This window comes from Oncorhynchus masou, chromosome 6 (genome assembly GCF_036934945.1).
Source record: "Oncorhynchus masou masou isolate Uvic2021 chromosome 6, UVic_Omas_1.1, whole genome shotgun sequence".
In the NCBI taxonomy this organism is placed as follows: domain Eukaryota; kingdom Metazoa; phylum Chordata; class Actinopteri; order Salmoniformes; family Salmonidae; genus Oncorhynchus; species Oncorhynchus masou.
This window is the reverse complement of record NC_088217.1, coordinates 64,993,203-65,015,641: the sequence shown is the minus strand read 5'-3', so window position 1 is coordinate 65,015,641 and position 22,439 is coordinate 64,993,203. Positions and strand designations below refer to the sequence as shown.

Genomic DNA, 22,439 nt, shown 5'->3' with positions numbered 1-22,439 from the left:
TTTCCATGAAGGACAGCATGCGACTCTGGCTGGATACAGAACATAGTTTTATAAACAGAGCTCTATTTTCTGTGAGATGAAGGACATCACTAGCCCTTCGAAGTGAAAAAGTAGGATATGCCAATTGTGACTTTGTTTGTTACTTTTACCATTCGTTATTTTTACATTAGGTTAAATAATATTAGCATTAACAAAGCCTATATAAATGCTGCCTGAGCCTCTACCATGATAAGATGCAATTGCTGTTTATCAACGTAAAGCCAGCGTTGTAGTATATTATCTGCATTACCACACTAACGTTACCTCGTCATAATTATTAATAAACTGTGAATATTCTGCATTATACACTGTGCACAAAACATAAGGAACACCTGCTCTTTGCATGACATAGACTGACTAGATGAATTCAACCTGACCTACCAATTGTGACTAGTTTCAGGAGACGTTGCAAGTCACGACTTCACAGGAGCGGCGTTTCAACATTTATTTGAACGAGCTGACTAGTTAACATTGAACACCATTCTCTATCTCTCTCACACATACACACATTGCATGAATTAACTCGAAGGGATATTCTCAATTGCATACTCCTCACGTCATCACCTCTTTCTAAAAACCCATTGGATGAGAAAGCCAGAGGCGAGAGGAAGCAAAGTGTATGCAATTGAGATTCCTCCATAGTACACACATACTCTCAGGTATACGCCTACATCTCCTCCAAATTCCCACGATGTCCTCACTCTCAAATGTGCACGGTCCACATTATCTCGCTCTGTCCGCCCGCACGCCTAGGTGGGTTGCTGGTGTTGAGCGTGGGCTCCATCATGATGCCCATCGGAGGGAGACTGATGGAGGTTGGCAGACAGGCATTTAGGGAGGTGTCCGTCTGCTCCAAACGGCGAGGCAGCGCCAGCCTCCATCCATCTCCATTACAGCTGTCCACATGGCAGTGGGCAGGGGACAGCTTCCCCAAGACAGACTGAAGACAGGGGGAGGGAGAGAGGGGAGGAGATTCTGTCATAAACCCTGTTTCACTGCCTGTGACTTATTTTCTTCCATCTAAATGATGTCGTTGTAGAACAGAAAAGGAGGAAAGACTGCATCCACTGGGGCCCCCACTGAATGCACATAAGTTTTTTGCTCTACATAGCTGATTATAGTAACCAAGTCATCATCAAGCATGGATGATTTGAATCAGCTGTGTAGTGTTACGACAAATACCAAAACATGAACCCAGGGCAAAACAGACCGAAAGGACATGGCAAAATGTTCAACCATTTAAGGTTATGTACTTGCTTCCAGTTAAATCTGTCCCCTATACATTTTTAATTGATGGGGCACTATAACCTAGTTAAATTCAGTGGTATAAAGTATTTCAATAAAAATACTTTAAAGTACTAATTCAGTAGTTTTTTGGGGGTATCTGTACTTTACTCTTTATATTGTTGACACATTTTACTTCACTAAATTCCTAAAGAAAATAATGTACCTTGTACTCCATACATTTTCCCTCACACCCAAAAGTACTAGTTACATGTTGAATGCTTAGCAAGACATGAAAATGGTCCAATTCACACACTTATCAAGAGATCAAGTAGTCATCCCTACCGCCTCTGATCTGGCAAACACACCAAACACAAATGCATTGTTTGTAAATTACGTATGTTGGAGTGTAGCCCTGGCTATCCGTGCATTTTAAAAACAACACAATGGTGCCGTCTAGTTTGCTTTACATGAGGAATTTGAAATTTTTTATACTTTAACTTTTGATACTTTAGTATATTCTAGCAATTACATTTACTTTTGATACTTAAGTGTATTTAGAACCAAATACTTTTAGACTTTTTCTCAAGTAGTATTTTACTGGGTGACTTTTACTTGAGTAACTTTCTATTAAGGTATCAATACTTTTACTCAAGTATGACAACTGGATACTTTTTCCACCACTGCTTAAATTGGTACAGCATTCTAACTCACGGGTGCAACAAATATATTATCTTACAAGGCACACCTCAGAAACAACAATACCATGCACCTACTAGTGGTCAAAAGGTTGTTGTCACTCTAAAGATACGGTACAGTACTGCATTCTGTGGGGTGGAATTACAGTACCCTTCGAAATACAGTAATAATTTCCCTTCCCACTAACGTTTCCCACAATGTACCATAATTTACAGTATCCTGCAGTTATATGTTTCAGAGTATTTTACTGTTGATAAGACAAAAACATATTGTATAATGTACAGTTCTGTTATAGTGTGTTTGCTGAGTCAAATACAGTGGTTGACTCTCTTATTAAGGAGATTTGAATGATTAATGTGTCATTTCCCTCATACACAACGCATGCCTACCCATAAAGATGCAAAGATGTTAAGTCTATTGGTTCATTATACCACAAATATGCTAATTGCCATTAGTTTGATGGGATTAATGAACATCTCAGCGTGATAATCTTCTGGGAGAAAGTGTTGACAAAACAGACATAGTAAATCACTCTAAATGATCTGTTTGTGGGGCTCGTTGATAGCTTGTTACCGTGGTGATGCGGTTGTTTTCATCAGCATCAGCATTTCCTCTGTGACAATAATGATCACTTTGGACGAGGAGGGGAAAATGAAAAAACTAAAAGAGTTTTTGCAATGATAAACGTCCTGATGATACACCCTCAAGGAAAACACCCCTGCTCTCCACTCTCCGTCACAGTCATGTGTTGGCGATGGGTAGCGATTGCGATGCCAGCCCAAAGTGGTGTGTGTGTGAACCTTTCTGCGTGTGTGTGTGCAATACCAGATCAAAGAGGTGTGCGTGTTTGTGCATGTACATTCCTGTGTGTGTGTGTGTGTGTTGTGTGCATGTTTGTGTGTACGTTCCTGTGTGTGTTTCTTTGATCCTTTGTGTGTGTGTGTGTGTGTTGTGTGCATGTTTGTGTGTGTACGTTCCTGTGTGTGTGTGTGTGTGTGTGTGTGTGTGTGTGAAGGGATGGGGGAAATGGTCTTCAAACTGGGCCGTCTTCCAGTCACTCTGCTTCATTACGTCCATATTTTTCCCTCGGCAGCACCGCTGGAACTAAATTTCCCCTTAGTTACATCTAAAAAAGCCTACTGAGACAGCCACTGTGTCTCCTGACACCAAAGGTCAAATTTTGTGGGGGGAAAAACTTAATCCGACACCTTCCATCACATCAGCATGGGTGCGTTGATCTGCTGTATCGGAAACACTGGCTTGGGAAATGCTGAAATCCAAGTCTGGTGTTTGAGCTGGAATTATCGTAGTAACATTTTTTTATGTTGAAAGTATTTGCTCAAAACTCTTCTAAAAAGTCAAATTAAAAGAGGTATAGCAAGGCCTGAAGTTCGATCTCCTTCCTCATATGAGTGCCCTGTCAGACTAACCTTTGACCTATGATGTAGTTCCTGTTGAGGCAGGAAGTGACTCAGGCTGTCAATTTCCTCACTAGAATGTGCAAGAAATAAACTCATTTAAAATCTTCAGCACTGCTTCAATGATTTGATTATGAGGCAAATATTGAACCACAGTTTAGCAAACTGGTTGAAGAATCATGACTCAACAAAATTTGACCAGTTGTAACAGCTGATACTCCTGAGTTAAAACCAGGAGGGGTCGGTGGAGCTGGAGCTTCAGTACTTCAAATGAGCACAGCCTGGCATGATATTGACCAGTCACAACAGTTACAAGTGAGTGAAAGCAGAAAACACTGTGGAGCCAGTTTACTACCAAACTACCCCCCCCAAAAAAAAAAAAAAAAAAATATATATATATATATATATATATATATATATATATAGGCCTTGAGTGAAATTTGGAGCAAAATAATTTGGGCACACAAGCAGAGTCCTTGCTCATGAGCCTCCCAAGCCAGAATGTTTCCTTGTGTTCTGACAGTCAAAATACACTCTCCTTATTTACTCAGAAAAACTCTGTGAGAGGCAGGCATCCCAAGTTTTCCAATTAGCCAAATTAGCAAATCATTAATAATGAGTTGCGATGACAACATCAGAGAGTGGGTCATCATAGTAATAGGATGGAGACTCACCTACTGTAAGTACCATCAATCAAACAGATTGTTTGACACACACCTTGTAGTACTGTATTGCGGATATTTTATAGGATAGAACGTGACAGTCTTTGAGGAGGAATAGCCTGTTGTCAGTGGTTTAGTTAATTGACGTGATGGGAGAAGAGTTGGAAAAGGTATAGAGAGACAGAGAGGCCCCTAGAGCAAGGTGGAGGAACTGTCTATGTTGAAATATTCAACACACTTTCCAGTGGAAATTTTAGCATTTAAATCTTGGTGGGGCAAACCAAAGAGTGTGGGATGCATGCCAGCAAAGCCACAACACTAAACAATACAGTAATTGCACTATAATGGTGACAAACAGTGCCCATGAGCTGATAGGGCCTACATAAAGCCATTACAACAGCAGAGTCCCAATAGCTTACCACTGCTACACCTGGCTGAGTCTTATCGCGCAGCCAACCAGTTTATTCAGCCTCATTTACTGCCTTTTGTCACACCCTGATTTGTTTCACCTGTCTTTGTGATTGTCTCCACCCACCTCCAGGTGTCGCATATCTTCCCCATTATCTCCTGTATAATTATACCGGTGTTCTCTGTTTGTCTCTTGCTAGTGCATCTTGTTTGTCAAGTCAACCAGCGGTTTTGCCTCTGCGCCTGCTTGTCTCAGCCGCTCTTTTCCCTCACCCTCCTGGTTTTGACCCTTGCCTGTCCTGACTCTAAGCCCGCCTGCCTTACCACTCTGCCTGACCCTAAGCCTGCCTGCACCTTTGCCCCACCTCTGGATTATTGACCTCTGCCTACCCTGAGCCTGCCTGCCGTCCGGTACCCCACCTCTGGTTAACTGATCCCTTCCTGCCTTGACCTGTCTATTACTTGCCCCTGTTAGATTATGAAACCATTGTTAATTTGACGTTGTCTGCATCTGGGTCTTACCTTCACACCTGATACCTTGAGAAAAACATAGCTGATATGGCTGACTTGCTTAAATAAATGTGGTTTCTACTGACAATTGAGATGTAGAAACTATGGCATAAGGGGACGACAAGCAGATAAGACGCAATCCGTAATTTAGAATGCGCTAGGACCGACGTAGTCAATAACTATTTTTTTCAGCACTTTTGAAACGTACAGCGACAGAATTCAGATCATGGTCATCAAAGTATGCCGTTCTCTGGAATGATGTTGCTTTCAAGACAACTAGGAGGGAAAAAGATTAAATATGTCAGTGATCTTCAGGTCATAGCCCTAGAAATTTGCTCAAGTTCCGAATTTACAGTTCTTAGTTGGATAAAGTTCAAAACGTATTTTCCCAGTCGTATCTCGTTTTTTCCTGAGTTCCCAGTTGTCGTGAACTCACAAAAGTCAGATTATGCAGTTCTGAGTTAACAGTTGTTTTGAGCGCAAAACAAGTCATGCTTCATTGACAGCATGGCCAATGTTTATCAATTTAAACTAGGAAAAGAGACCCTTAATCTTAGACTTGGGACCACACATCCACTCCACTGAATAACATGCTAATGATTGCTTTGCAATGCTTGCAGTTAGCCACTGATTCCTTCCAAACCACTCATTGTTGAATTCGCGATTTCCAACTTGTAATGTTCATGTCCAATGGCCGATGAGCACGGATACATTTGATCTATAATTTCTCTTCATATGACAAGGATTTGCCAGTAGATAGTTGACTTGATGCATGATGATGGCTAGCTAAGATTCCAATCAAATATAGTGTAGATATGTTATGTACTTGAGTGAAGACCCAAAAGCGGTTTTAACAGAAAACAGAGTTCTTTAATGAAAAAACAGGAATGGCATAAATCCTCTTCCAACGTAGTCAATGGAACAAAAAGAACGTTAGTATAATGCAGGATGCACCTGCCAGGCAGACTCCGACAGGATAGGACAAGGTGGAAGCAAACGCGACGACAGCTTGCTTCTGGCATCAAAAACACAAACAAGAATCAGACACTGAAAGTAGCAGGAACAGAGAGAGAAATAGAGACCTAATCAGAGGGGGAAGAGAGAACAGGTGTGAAAGAGTGAATGAGCTAGTTAGGGGAGATGTAGAACAGCTGAAGAATGAGAGACAGAGAAGGTAACCTAAAAAGACCAGCAGAGAGAGACAGAGTGAAGAGAAAGGACAGGAACAGACATAACAAGACATGACAGTACCCCCCCACTCACCGAGCGCCTCCTGGCGCACTCGAGGAGGAAACCTGGCGGCAACGGAGGAAATCATCGATCAGCGAACGGTCCAGCACGTCCCGAGAGGGAACCCAACTCCTCTCCTCAGGACCGTCCCCTCCCAATCCACTAGGTACTGATGACCACGGCCCCGAGGGCGCATGTCCAAAATCTTACAGAACCCTGTAGATGGGTGCGCCCTCGACAAGGATGGGGGGAGGGACGAGCGGGGGCGGAAGAACGGGCTTAACACAGGAGACATGGAAGACCGGGTGAACGCGACGAAGATAGGCGGGAGAAAAGTCGCACTGCGACAGGATTAATGACCTGAGAAATACGGAACGGACCAATGAACTGCGGGGCCAACTTGCGAGAAGCTGTCTTAAGGGGAAGGTTCTGAGTGGAGAGCCATACTCTCTGACCGCAACAATATCTAGGACTCTTGGTCCTACGCTTATTAGCGGCCCTCACAGTCTGCGCCCTATTACGGCAAAGTGCCGACCTGACCCCTTCCAGGTGCGTCGCAACGCTGGACAAAAGCCTGAGCGGAGGGGAAGGACTCGGCGAGCTGAGATGAGAACAGCGGAGGCTGGTACCCGAGGCTACACTGAAAAGGGGATAGAGGTAGCAGACGAGGGAAGCGAGTTGTGGGCGTACTCTGCCCAGGGAGCTGTTCTGACCAAGACGCAGGGTTACGAAAAGAAAGACTGCGTAAAATGCGACCAACAGTCTGATTGGCCCGTTCGGCTTGACCGTTAGACTGGGGATGAAAGCCGGACGAGAGACTGACGGAAGCCCCAATCAAACGGCAAAACTCCCTCCAAAATTGAGACGTGAACTGCGGGCCTCTGTCGGAAACGACGTCAGACGGAAGGCCATGAATTCGGAAAACATTCTCGATAATGATCTGAGCCGTCTCCTTAGCAGAAGGGAGCTTATCGAGAGGAATGAAATGAGCCGCCTTAGAGAATCTATCGACAACCGTAAGAATAACTGTCTTCCCCGCTGATGAAGGCAGTCCGGTGATAAAATCTAAAGCGATGTGAGACCACGGTCGAGAGGGAATGGGAAGCGGTCTGAGACGGCCGGCAGGAGGAGAGTTCCCAGATTTAGTCTGCGCGCAGACCGAACAAGCGGCGACAAATGACGCGCGTCACGTTCCCGAGTGGGCCACCAGAAACGCTGGCGAATGGAAGCGAGCGTACCGAACGCCGGGGTGGCCGGCTAACTTGGCAGAGTGGGCCCACTGAAGAACGGCCGGACGAGTAGGAACGGGAACGAACAGAAGGTTCCTAGGACAAGCTCGCGGCGACGGAGTGTGAGCGAGTGCTTGCTTTACCTGCCTCTCAATTCCCCAGACAGTCAACCCGACAACACGCCCGTCAGGGAGAATCCCCTCGGGGTCGGTGGAGACCTCAGAAGAACTGAAGAGACGAGATAAAGCATCAGGCTTGGTGTTTTTTGAGCCCGGACGATAAGAAATAACAAACTCGAAACGAGCGAAAAACAGAGCCCAACGAGCCTGACGCGCATTAAGTCGTTTGGCTGAACGGATGTACTCAAGGTTCCTATGGTCAGTCCAAACGACAAAGGAACGGTCGCCCCTCCAACCACTGTCGCCATTCGCCTAGGGCTAAGCGGATGGCGAGCAGTTCGCGATTACCAACATCATAGTTACGTTCTGACGGCGATAAGCGATGAGAGAAAAAAAACGCGCAAGGATGGACCTTGCCGTCAGAGAGAGAGCGCTGAGAAAGAATGGCTCCCACGCCCACCTCTGACGCGTCAACCTCAACAACAAACTGTCTAGAGATGTCAGGTGTAACAAGAATAGGAGCGGATGTAAAACGATTCTTAAGAAGATCAAAAGCTCCCTGGGCGGAAACGGACCACTTAAAGCACGTCTTAACAGAAGTAAGGGCTGTGAGGGAGCTGCCACCTGACCGAAATTACGGATGAAACGACGATAGAAATTAGCGAAGCCCAGAAAGCGCTGCAGCTCGACGCGTGACTTAGGAACGGGCCAATCAATGACAGCCTGGACCTTAGCGGGATCCATCTTAATGCCCTCAGCGGAAATAACGGAACCGAGAAAAGGGACAGAGGCGGCATGAAAAATGCACTTCTCAGCCTTCACATAAAGACAGTTCTCCAAAAGGCGCTGGAGGACGCTGTCGCACGTGCTGAACATGAATCGAGAGAGACGGTGAAAAAATCAGGATATCGTCCATGTAAACGAAAACAAAAATGTTCAGCATGTCTCTCAGGACGTCGTTAACTAGTGCCTGAAAGACAGCTGGAGCGTTAACGAGGCCGAAAGGAAGAACCCGGTATTCAAAGTGCCCTAACGGAGTGTTAAATGCCGTCTTCCACTCGTCCCCCTCCCTGATGCGCACGAGATGGTAGGCGTTACGAAGGTCCAATTTGGTGAAAAACCTGGCTCCCTGCAGGATCTCGAAGGCTGAAGACATAAGAGGAAGCGGATAACGATTCTTAACTGTTATGTCATTCAGCCCTCGATAATCCACGCATGGGCGCAGGGACCCGTCCTTTTTCTGAACAAAAAAAACCCCGCTCCGGCGGGAGAGGAGGAGGAGACTATGGTACCGGCGTCGAGCGAAACCAACAAATAATCCTCGAGAGCCTTACGTTCGGGAGCCGACAGAGAGTATAATCTACCCCGGGGGGGAGTAGTTCCCGGAAGGAGATCAATACTACAGTCATACGACCGGTGTGGAGGGAGAAAAGTGGCCTTGGAACGACTGAACACCGTGCGCAGATCGTGACTCCTCCGGCACCCCTGTCAAATCGCCAGGCTCCTCCTGTGAAGAAGAGACAGAGGAAACAGGAGGGATAGCAGACATTAAACAGGTCACATGACAAGAAACATTCCAGGATAGGATAGTATTACTAGACCAATTAATAGAAGGGTTATGGCGCACTAGCCAGGGATGACCCAAAACAACAGGTGTAAAAGGTGAACGAAAAATTAAAAAAGAAATGGTTTCATTGCTATGATTACCAGAGACAGTGAGGGTTAAAGGCAGCGTCTCACGCTGAATCTTGGGGAGAGAACTACCATCTAAAGCGAACAAGGCCGTGGGCTCCCTAACTGTCTGAGAGGAATGTCATGTTCCCGAGCCCAGGTCTTGTCCATAAAACAGCCCTCCGCCCCAGAGTCTATCAAGGCACTGCAGGAAGCAGATGAACCGGGCCAGCGGAGATGGACCGGAAAGGTAGTGCGTGATCCAGAAGGAGAGGCCTGAGTAGTTGCGCTCACCAGTAGCCCTCCTCTTACTGATGAGCTCTGGCTTTTACTGGACATGAGGTGACAAAATGACCAGCGGAGCCGCAGTAGAGACAGAGGCGATGGTGATTCTCCGTTCCTTCTCCTTGGCCGAGATGCGGATACCCCCAGCTGCATAGGCTCAGCATCCGAGCCGGCGGAGGAGGGTGGCAGTGATGCGGCAGGTGGCAGTGATATGGAGAGGGGAGCAACGGAGAACGCGAGCTCCTTTCCACGAGCTCGGCGACGAAGATCAAACCGTCGCTCTATGCGAATAGCGAGAGCTATTAAGGAGTCCAGACTGGAAGGAACCTCCCGGGAGAGGATCTCGTCCTTAACCTCGACGAGGAGACCCTCCAGAAAACGAGCGAGCAAAGCCGGCTCGTTCCAGTCACTTGAGGCAGCGAGAGTGCGAAACTCAATAGAATAATCCGTTATGGATCGATTCCCCTGACATAGGGAAGACAGGGCCCTGGAAGCCTCCTCCCCAAAAACAGAACGGTCAAAAACCCGTATCATCTCCTCCTTAAAGTCTTGATACTGGTTAATACACTCAGCCCTCGCCTCCCAGACTGCCGTGCCCCACTCACGCGCCCGTCCGGTAAGGAGAGAAATGACGTAGGCGATGCGGGCTGCGCTCCTGGAGTAAGTGTTGGGCTGGAGAGAGAACACCACATCACACTGAGTGAGGAATGAGCGGCACTCAGTGGGCTCCCCAGAGTAACACGGCGGGTTGTTGATCCTGGGCTCCGGAGACTCGGAAACCCTGGAAGTGGGCGGTGGATCGAGGTGGAGTTGGTGAACCTGTCTTGTGAGGTCGGAGACTTGGACGGCCAGGGTCTCAACGGCATGTCGAGCAGCAGACAATTCCTCCTCGTGTCTGCCTAGCATCGCTCCCTGGATCTCGACGGCGGAGTGAAAAGGGTCCGGAGCCGCTGGGTCCATTCTTGGTCTGATTCTTCTGTTATGTACTTGAGTGAAGACCCAAAAGCGGTTTTAACAGAAAACAGAGTTCTTTAATGAAAAAACAGGAATGGCATAAATCCTCTTCCAACGTAGTCAATGGAACAAAAAGAACGTTAGTATAATGCAGGATGCACCTGCCAGGCAGACTCCGACAGGATAGGACAAGGTGGAAGCAAACGCGACGACAGCTTGCTTCTGGCATCAAAAACACAAACAAGAATCAGACACTGAAAGTAGCAGGAACAGAGAGAGAAATAGAGACCTAATCAGAGGGGGAAGAGAGAACAGGTGTGAAAGAGTGAATGAGCTAGTTAGGGGAGATGTAGAACAGCTGAAGAATGAGAGACAGAGAAGGTAACCTAAAAAGACCAGCAGAGAGAGACAGAGTGAAGAGAAAGGACAGGAACAGACATAACAAGACATGACAAGATATGTGATTTGACATCATTTTATCTATGGCCAATGACCTTGAGCCTGCTTGGATGGGCATTTCTAATGTAACTATGGCAGCACTCAAGGGGCTTGAGTTTTCCAGCTCTACTCTTAGACTTGGCGGTGCTGTAGTGTCCCCATCAGTGACAGAACCACCACCACAGAAAATACTGAGCTAGGCTGAAACACCTGCATTTTGGAGCTCCCTTACTCAAGAAAACAAAAAAAGTGAACTTTTGTTTGCAGCTTTATTAACTCAATTATATTATTTTTTACATTGTTTGCAATGTAAAATGTGGGGCTCAAAACAGGTGGGACTCTGCCCCACCTGCCCTGAGTGAAGGGTCGCCACTGACCCTTTCTGTAAACCATTGGCATGGGCTAAGTCATCTACTGGAGATTGGGATGAAACATGATGCGCTGAATGGTGTGATGGTTTGAGAGATACGGTCTTCCAAGCTCTTCTATTGTCTATATGAAGAGTTAGTCAGACAACAGGTGAAATGGCTAAGGATGCTGCCAGCCCATAACAATTAGTTGGAAACAGATGTAGGTTTAAACTTGGATATTCTCCAGCCTATATGATTGTGTTAGCCCACTGACCTAAAGCCTACACCCCAAGCATGATTACTCAGCACGTGAGCATGGTTCACTGAACCACCTCTGTCATACACAAATAAACAAATTAACATAAACTAAATGTAACTAAAGATAAATCAAAAGTTAAACATTGAATATGATTTGTGTACATGCTGGAGGGTCATGTCTGGATGAGCCTGCGAGAAGGGTACCACATGAGGGAGGAGGATGTCTTCCCTGTAACACACAGTGTTGAGATTGACTCCACAACATGGCGGATATCTGCTTGGGTTGTTTTGGTCTCTGAGCGCCGTACTCAGATTATTGCATGGTGTGCTTTTTCTGTAAAGCTTTTTTGAAATCTGAGCCATATTACTTCAACAGTATTTAACATAAGATCGTCTCTAAGCATTACAGGAATGTGATTCTGAATATAGTCCGCAACTTATTGACTTAGTTATTGACTTCATGGACATTGTTTCTTAGGCTACATATGTTAACATGGGCTACTTTTAGCATTTTTTTCTGGGTTGCTTGATTGTTTTGAATGCTTTACTAGGAAGCTTATCCAAGGTAGACTCATGTTATTTACATTTGAGCCAATAGTGCAGGGTGAGCTGCAAAGTGGTCTTCCAACTATTGCACACCACCTCAGTGCTAAGTGTACCAGTGTATCTCTGGTTTATAGGGTCATGATTACTGCTTACAATAGCTGTAGGATAATCATATGTATTCTGTTCAATTATGGGTACATTCATTAAATGATTGTGTTTGCCAATGCCCCTAAGATCATGTACATTTTAAGCAGCATTATGACGACTCAGTGTCACAATGGTAGAGATAAACTGAGCTGGTCCAAGACAATAGTGTTTGTCTCTTCTAATTTTGATTGAGAGGTGCCTGTGTCGTGACACTGGCCTTGGTGAAATGAGCTTGGACAGGATATCAGGTCCAATGTCACATATTGTATCTGTATAAAGACTGTTTTCATGCAACAGTTGTGGAGTTATGAACAACAGACTGTAATGATGTAATAAAGTGACAAACTCAGCAACAACAAAAAACGTCACTTTTTCAGGACCCTGTCTTTCATATATAATTCATAAAAATCCAAATAACTTCACTATCTTCACTGTGAAGGGTTTGAACATTGTTTTCCATGCTTGTTCAATGAACCATAAATAATTAAGGAACATGCACCTGTGGAACGGTCATTAAGACACTAACAGCTTACAGACAGTAGGCAATTAAGGTCACAGTTATGAAAACTTAGGACACTAAAGTGGCCTTTCTACTGACTGAAAAACACCAAAACAAAGATGCCCAGGGTCCCTGCTCATCTGCGTGAACATACCTTAGGCATGCTGCAAGGAGGCATAAGGACTGCAGATGTGGCTAGGACAATGAATTGCAATGTTCGTACTGTGAGATGGATAAGACAGCACTACAGGGAGACAGGACGGACAGCTGGATAGTCCTCTCAGTGGCAGACCACGTGTAACAACACCTGCACAGGATCAGTACAGCTGAACATCACACCTGCGGGACAAGTACAGTATGGCAGGAATGCACAATCCCTCCATCAGTGCTCAGACTGTCCGCAATAGGCTGAGAGAGGATGGACTGAGGGCATGCAGGCCTGTTGTAAGGCAGGTCCTCACCAGACATCACCGGCAACAGCGTCGCCTATGTGCACAAACCCACCGTCGCTTGACCATACAAAACTGGCAAAAAAGTGCTCTTCACTGACAAGCAGCAGTTTTGTCTCACCAGGGGTGATGGTTGGATTTGTGTTTATCGTCGAAGGAATGAGCATTACATCAAGGCCTGTTCTCTGGAGCGGGATCGATTTGGAGGTGGAGGTTCCGTCATGGTCTGGGGCGGTTTGTCACAGTATCATCGGACTAAGCTTGTTGTCATTGCAGGCATTCTCAACGCTGTGTGTTACAGGGAAGACTTCCTCCTCCCTCATGTGGTACCCTTCCCGCAGGCTCATCCTGACATGACCCTCCATCATGACAATGCCACCAACCTTACTGCTCATTCTGTGTGTGATTTCAGGCCTCCTGGGCCATATACAGCGTTCCTCACAGAGTTCTCTGAATTCCTATCGGACCTTGTAGTCATAGTAGATAATATTCCATTTTTGGTGACTTTAATATTCACGTGGAAAAGTCCACAGACCCACTCCAAAAGGCATTCAGAGCCATCATCGACATGTCTCCGGACCTACTCACTGCCACAGTCATACTCTGGACCTAGTTTTGTCCCATGTAATAAATGTGGATCTTAATGTTTTTCCTCACAATCCTGGACTATCGGACCACCATTTTATTATTTTTGCAATAACAAATAATCTGCTCAATAACAAATAATCTGCTCAGACTCCAACCAAGGATCATCAAAAGTCGTGCTATAAATTCTCAGACAACACAAAGATTCCTTGATGCCCTACCAGACTCCCTCTGCCTAACCAAGGATGTCAGAGGACAAAAATCAGTTAACCACCTAACTGAGGAACTCAATTTAACCTTGCGCAATACCATAGATGCAGTCGCACCCCTAAAAACAAAAAACATTTGTCATAAGAAACTAGCTCCCAGGTATACAGAAAATACCCAAGCTCTGAAGCAAGATTCCAGAAAATAGGAACGGAACTGGCGCCACACCAGACTGGAAGTCTTCCGACTAGTTTGGAAAGACAATACTGTGCAGTATTGAAGAGCCCTCACTGCTGCTCGATCATCCTATTTTTCCAACTTAATTGAGGAAAATAAGAAAAATCCAACATTTATTTTTGATACTGTCCCAAAGTTAACTAAAAAAGCAGCATTCCCCAAGAGACGATGGCTTTCACTTCAGCAGTAATAAATTCATGAACTTCTTTGAGAAAAAGATCATGATCATTAGAAAGCAAATTACGGACTCTTCTTTAAATCTGTGTATTCCTCCAAAGCTCAGTTGAGTCTGCACAACTCTGCCAGGACCTAGGATCAAGGGAGACACTCAAGTGTTTTAGTACTATATCGCTTGACACAGTGATGAAAATAATCATGGCCTCTAAACCTTCAAGCTGCACACTGGACCCTATTCCAACTAAACTACAGAAAGAGCTGCTTCCTGTGCTTGGCCTTCCTATGTTGAACATAATAAACTGCTCTCTATCCACCAGATGTGTACCAAACTCACTAAAAGTGGCAGTTATAAAGCCTCTCTTGAAAAAGCCAAATCTTGACCCAGAAAAAAAAATATTGGCCTATATTGAATTTCCCTTTCCTCTCAAAAGATTTAGAAAAATCGGTTGCACTGTAACTCACTGCCTTCCTGAAGACAAACAATGTATACAAAATTCTTCAGTCTGGTTTTAGACCCCATTATAGCACTGAGACTGCACTTGTGAAGGTGGTAAATTACCTTTTAATGGCGCCAGACCAAGGCTCTGAATCTGTCCTCATGCTCCTAGACCTTAGTGCTTCTTTTGATACCATCGATCATCACATTCTTTTGGAGAGATTGGAAACCCAAATTGGTCTACACGTACAAGTTCTGGCCTGGTGTAGATCTTATCTGTCGGAAAGATAACAGTTTGTCTCTGTGGATGGTTTGTCCTCTGACAAATCAACTGTAAATGTCAGTGTTCCTCAGGTTCCATTTTAGGACCACTATTGTTTTCACTATATATTTTTTCTCTTGAGGATGTCTTTTGAAAACATAATGTTACCTTTCACTGCTACGCGGATGACACACAGCTGTACATTTTGATGAAACATGGTGAAGCCCCAAAATTGCCCTCGCTAGAAGCCTGTGTTTCAGACATAAGGAAGTGTTTGGCTGCAAACGTTCTATTGTTAAACTCAGAGATGCTTGTTCTAGTTCCCAAGAAACAAACAGATCTTCTGTTGAATCTGACAATAAATCTTGATGGTTGTACAGTCGTCTCAAATAAAACTGTGAAGGACCTCGGCGTTACTCTGGACCCTGATCTCTCTTTTGACGAATATATCAAGACTGTTTCAAGGACAGCTTTTTTCCCATCTACGTAACATTGTAAAAATCAGAACTTTTCTGTCCAAAAGTGATGCAGAAAAATGTATCCATGCTTTTGTTACTTTTAGGATAGACTACTGCAATGCTCTACTTTCTGGCTACCCAGATAAAGCACTAAATAAACTTCAGCTCCTAGAATCCTGACTAGAACCAACAAATTTGATCATATTACTCCAGGCCGGTCTCAGGCCTCCTAATTGTCCCTAGAATTTCGAAGCAAACAGCTGGAGGCAGGGTGTTCATCCATTTTTATGGAATGGTCTGCCTACCCATGTGAGAGACGCAGACTCGGTCTCAACCTTTAAGTCTTTATTGAAGACTAATCTCTTCAGTAGGTCCCATGATTGAGTGTAGTCTTTCCCAGGAGTGTGAAGTTGAACGGAAAGGCACTGGAGCAACGAACCACCCTTGCTTTCTCTGCCTGGCCGTTTCCCCTCTCTCCACTGGGATTCTCTGCCTCTAACCCTGAGTCACTGGCTTACTGGTGCTCTTCCATGCCATCCCTAGGAGGGGTGCGTCACTTGAGTGGGTTGAGTCACTGACGTGGTCTTCCTGCCTAGGTTGGCGCCCCAGCTTGGGTTGTGCCATGGCGGAGATCTTTGTGGGCTATACTCGGCCTTCTCTCAGGATGGTAAATAAGTTAGTGGTTGAAGATATCCCTCTAGTGGTGTGGGGGCTGTGCTTTGGCAAAATGAGTGGGGTTATATCCTGCCTGTTTGGCACTGTCTGGATGGGGCCACAGTGTCTCCTGACCCCTCCTGTCTCAGTCTCCAGTCTCTCAGTCTTCAGTGTTCTGCCATGGCCAGCGAAGAGCCTGGATCTCAATCACATTGAGCACGTCTGGGACCGGTTGGATCAGAAGGTGAGGGCTAGGGCCATTCCTCACAGAATTGTCCGGGAACTTGCAGGTGCCTTGGTGGAAGAGTGGGGAAAACACACACCCTTTGTTCAGGGACACATTATTCCATTTCTGTTATTCACATGTCTTTGGAACTTGTTCAGTTTATGTCTCTGTTGTCATACAAATATTAACACATGTCAAGTTTGCTGAAAATTAACACAGTTGACAGTGAGTGGATGTTTCTTTTTTTTGCCGAGTTTAGTATCTTAAATATACTGTGTGAACAGCTATGGTCTTCCATAAAAAGGCACCCTATGTATATGTTTTTTTTTCTTCAGATATTAGGCATATGTTGTGCAATATAATGCATTTTGCACAGCTCATAAGGTGTTATAAATTGGCTTATAATGCATTCTGAAGCTAATATTCATATGAAGTGTTGCTCAACTTTCAAGTCTCTTTCCTCCACCTCTCTCTCTCTCACTCTCCCCATCTACCTCTCCTCACCCACTTTCTGTTCTCTTGCTCTCTCTCTCTTCCTCCCCACCTCTCACGCTCTCTCTTACTAATCACTACAGAAGCTTCGTCAGTGTGAGCAGCATTTAGATTTACCCTTAGACACATGGGGGGGGGGGGATTGCGTCGAGGAGAGATAGGGGAGTGGGGGGAGAGAGGTTAAAACCAGAGGCTGCCAGCTGGTTTTGTAATCACTGTTTTAACCTCCTTTGTCATTAATCTTTGTCAGAGATTCCAGCACGGGCTCTGCCACCCATGACAGCCCATCAGCTCACGACAGTTCAAGGGAGTTTGGGATAGGATGGGGGTGTTAAGTGGAGATGGGGTGGGTGGGTTGTAATGAAGGGTTAAGGGAGACATTCAGTACATTTGAGGACTTTAGTCACTGTGGTGTGGAGGCTAGCCTTAATAAAGGCCATGTACCACACCCTAATAGTGATTTAGTTTTTCCTTTATCACAAACCTTTTCCAGTTGAATGTATTTAGATACAAATATACTACTGTAGTATCCTTAAAGGATTTTTAGAGTTACAACTCATGAGACTTAAGTACAGTTTAGTATTTAATTGTAACTTCGAATTACATTCGTTGATGCACCTGGCTTAAACTCCCTGAAGCTGTCTTAATCAGATTTTAGGCAGACATAGGAAATAGCCACGGATAGCGGAAAGCAAACCCCCGTCTTGAATCACTACTGCCATCTATTGGTAAACATAAATATATCAGGTCACTACATTCCCCCCCATTTAAAGCTAATAACCCAACTTAATTCCATTCTGAGCTATGCTTAATTCCATTCTGAGCTATTTTTTTCAAAAATGATCTCTCTCTAATATAGCGTCTTAGAGGTGGTGTAGCTGGTGCCGCCAGATATTCACCCCTTGATGGTGAAACAAAGCCCTTTTGTGGAGACTTCACAAGAGGAGGTCGTGCCGGAACGGTGGTCTCAGGAAGTTGAGCATTGTTGGTCTCAGGTGGTTTGTCCAACTGCAACTCTGGGGAAAGTTCCAATGTCCTGTCCTGCTCGTTTAAGTATTGATCCAAATCTCCAGATGGAACTGGAATTCGAGCTTGGATCTGATCCACGTGTCTCCTTAGTCTTTGTCCACTTCCAATGATCACAGTATAAGATACTGGTCCTGAGCAATCCTCAATGGTAGCTGGAATCCATTTAGGACCAAACCCATAGTTTCTTGTATAGACATCATCTCCAAGTGAGAAACTTCTGAGTTTGGCTCGGGTGTCAAGATTACATTTTTGATTCCATTGCTTTTGTTGTATTTTCATTTTCAGGTCTGGTCTGATGAGATCCAAGGTTGACCTTAACTTCCTTGACAACAACACTTCTGCAGGTGACAACCCGGTTGTAGCTTGAGGAGTAATCCTGTAGCTAAACAAGAATCTTGACACCTTTGTTTCAATGCTTGGCCCTTGCATCTTCCTCATCCCCTCCTTCAAGGTCTGAGCCGCACGTTCTGCTAATCCGTTTGAAGATGGGTGAAAAGGGGCCGACGTTACGTACTGAATTCCATTTTGTTTCATAAAACTCGTGAATTCAATGCTTGTAAAACAAGTAGCATTGTCACGAACCAACATTTGCGGCAATCCCATAACACTGAAGCTTTGTCTCAACTTCTCAATCGTAGCGTACGATGTTGACGTGTCCATGTGGTAAACATCCATCCACTTTGAATGAGAATCAATCAGCACAAGGAACATTTTTCCTAGGAAGGGTCCAGCGTAGTCCACATGTAGTCGTGTGCATGGTTTTTCTGGCCATTCCCATGGATGTAATGGCGCGGTGGGGGGTGACTTCCTGTTACTCTGACAATCTGCACACCTGCTCACCTCATTTTCCACATCGTGGTCCATCTTTGGCCACCACACATATGATCTTGCTAGACCTTTCATTCTTGACATACCTGGATGCGACTGATGCAACAAATTCAGTAGCAAACCCCGCCCTTATGGTGGGATAACTACTCTTGAACCCCACAGAACACATCCATCTCGAACACTCAATGCCAAGCGACGAGTGTAGTAAGGCATGATCTGAGGCTCGGTCACTATAGGCCATCCTCTCAGGATAAATTCATGCACTTGCACATCACATCCTTTGAAGTCCATTGCCTGAGTTGGGCTGTGTTCACCGGTGCATCATCCAACACATCGATCATCAAAATCTGGTCATTTTCTTCTTCCTGAATGATAATTTCTGGAACGGGCAGACTACTCAGAGCATCAGCATTCCCATGGTATCTACCTGGTTTGTAAATTATTCTGTACTCATAGGCCCTGAGCCACACAGCCCAACATTGAACTCTTGGAGAGACCATTTGTGGTGCTGGCTTTTGTTCATGGAACAGAGAGATCAGAGGCTTATGGTTGGTCACGATAGTGAATATTCTCCCATACAAGTACTTGTGGAATCTCTGTATTCCGAATATGACAGCCAGTCCTTCCTTGTCCAGCTGAGAGTACTTTGTCTCCGCTGGCATCAACGTTCTTGTTATGAACCCGATAGGTTTCTCTGCACCATTCTCCATCCGGTGGGATAGCACCGCCCCCACACAATACGATGAGGCATCACACGATAAGATGAGACCTCTGTCTGCTGAGTAGTGCACTAGCACTTCAGCTGATTGCAGAAACACCTTTGACTTTCCAAAAGCTTCTTCCTGTCTTTCTGACCATTTCCAGGCCACATCCTTCCTTAGCAGTTGATGCAGAGGAGCTAAGAGGGTAGAGAGGTTCGGGAGGAAGCGATTATAACAATTCAGTAAGCCTATATAGGCTTTCAGCTCTGTAACGTTTATCGGAGCTGGAGCTTCCACAACAGCCCTCACTTTAGCTTTGACAGTGTGTAACCCCTTGGCATCCACCTTGTGACTCAGGTACTGCACTTCATCAGCTAACAGTGTACACTTGCTCCTCTTCAGCCGGAGACCGGCGTCCTTCATCCTCCTCAAAACTTCACCTACGTTTCTGAGATGTTCCTCCTTCGTGACTCCCGTGACAAGAATGTCGTCGAGGTATACCGCTACCTTGGGTATCCCCTGTAGAATTCCCTCCATAGTACTTTGGAAGATAGCCGGTGCAGCAGACACCCCGAAAAGTAAGCGTTTATAGGTAAACATCCCTCTGTGGGTGTTTATGGTCAGGTACTTTTCTGAAGCTTTATCCATTAGCACTTGCTGATATGTGTGACTCATGTCCAGTTTTGTAAACTGGTGCCCTCCGGTTAACGTTGAAAGCAAATCCTCCACTTTGGGTATGGGGTACTGCTCCAATGAGGAAACTCTATTTACAGTCAGCTTATAGTCACCGCATAATCTGATTGGACCATCTGGTTTTAGTATGGAAACAACTGGTGCTGCCCACTTAGAAAACTTGACGGGTACAATTATATCCTCTGCGAAGAGTCTGTCAATTTCCACATCCACTTTAGGCTTTATGGCATATGGAACTGATCTTGGCCTATAGAATCTGGGAGTAGCATCAGCAGCAACATGAATGGTAGCTTGAACCATTTTAAATGTCCCAAGCTCTTCTTTGAAAACACACTCATGCTTTGAAAGCACCTGCTGTAGTGTCAATGTCTCTGTGGTGACATGTTTGATTTCATCCCAGTTCAATTTTATTTCCCCCAACCACCCTCTTCCTTGTAAGCTGGGGCCAGTACCTTCCACTACTAAGAGAGGTAGACTTTTCTTTTGTCCATGATATTCCACTTGAACATCAACAACGCCAATCACAGTGATCTTCTCCCCTGTGTACGTTTTGAGTTTAATGGGGGTGTCTCTCAGTTTAGTCACTTCAACGGTTTTCCACTTCCTATAGAATTGAGACCTGTTCATCAGCGTGACACTACAGCCTGTGTCTAGATCAAACGGTACCTTTAATCCAATTATTCCCATTTCCACAATGAAAAGCTTCACTTTCTTCATATTCGCCACCTGTGCACTGTACATTGAGAATGCTTGCTCTGCATCTGCGCCCTCACTTTCACTTTCTATCACTCGATTACAGCGGTAGATAGAGCGTCTGGAAGTATTCGGTTCTGTCCGTTCTCTTCTCTGCAGCCCGTGGCTTTTTTTTATTGCGGCACGCCCTCTCAATTGTGGGCTATTATCCCACATGCATAACACTTTTCGTGTTTGAATTTACAGTCAAACGCTGTGTGTTTGCCTTTGCAACGATAACAGTCTCTATTGGCTGCTGCACCACGGCTTTCCGCTCTTTGAAATTCAAAACGCTCAGAGCTGCTCTCTTTTACTGTACACAGTTGCGCCCCTTGACTGCAAATCCAGTGCATTTCTATTCGCGGACTCCATGGCCTTGGCCAGTTTGAGTGCATTCTCAAATGTGAGATTAGGCTCTGATAACAATCGTATTTGTATCCTGTCATCATTAATCCCACACACCAGCCGATCGCGTAGCATTTGCGATAATGTATTCCCATAGTTACAGTCCAATGCTAGTTGTTTTCTCCACTCAGCCACATATTCCCCCACTGATTCGTAGGTTCTCTCAGGCGTGAATCAAACTTGAATCTTTGTACTATCTCACTGGGTTTGGGATTGAAGTGACTTTTTAATAGATCGACTAAATCTATGAATGACTTTTCTCCTGGTTTATCTGGGCTCAACAGGTTTCTCATTAAGCTGTACGTCTGTGCACCGACAACGCTTATGAGTATGGATTTCTGTATAGCGGCATCAGTTATTTCATTAGCAGCAAAGAAATGTTCCATTCCACCGCTCACATGAGTCTCACCTCCCGCGTCGCACGCCAAACACTCCGTTAAATTCGTGGCAAAACAAATCCAACGCAGTTATCCATAGTTATCCTCATCGCCAAATATGTAGTATCCTTAAAGGCTTTTTAGAGTTACAACTCATGAGACTTATGTACAGTTTAGTATTTAATTATAACTTAGAATTACATTCTTTGATGCACCTGGCTTAAACTACCTGAAGCTTTCTTAATCAAAGTTATATAGGCAGACATAGGAAATAGCTACAGATAGCGGAAAGCAAACCCCCGTCTTGAGTCACTACTGCCGTCTATTGGTAAAGATAAATATAACAGGTTACGAAAAATACGTTTTGTGTTAATGTTTTTCTGAGATATTGTATTACAATATGCAAATGAGGTGACATCCCATTAAATATTCACATATTTGCATACCACGCAAATACTTTCTTTGGGACAGTGAAATATTTTAGTTTCATTTTGTTAAGACTTGTAAATGTTATCTAGAATTGAAAAAATATCAACAATTCCCTCTGGGCAAGTCTCGAGCATATGTATAAGTATAACCACACACAATTTGGTGAATGTGTAGGCTCTTGAAGCTGAGGAAAATGAGTTAGCCTTTGGGAAGCGACTGACTTTTGGGAAATGACAGTTCAAAGGCACAGAAAAATGTTGTCTTTTCAATTTACTCTCTGAATGGCACACATGCACAAGCCATATCTCAATGCTTAAAAATCCTGTAACTTCTCTGCTCCACTTCTTGTACACTGATTGAATTGGATTTAACAAGT

At 44.8% G+C, this 22,439-nt stretch overlaps 2 pseudogenes; both read right to left on the bottom strand.

The window, feature by feature from the left end:
* Positions 1 to 742: 742 nt before the first annotated feature.
* On the bottom strand, positions 743 to 20,420 carry LOC135541663 (uncharacterized protein K02A2.6-like; annotated as a pseudogene).
* A 584-nt stretch (positions 20,421 to 21,004) lies between these two features.
* Positions 21,005 to 21,643, bottom strand: LOC135541662 (uncharacterized; annotated as a pseudogene).
* Positions 21,644 to 22,439: the final 796 nt, after the last annotated feature.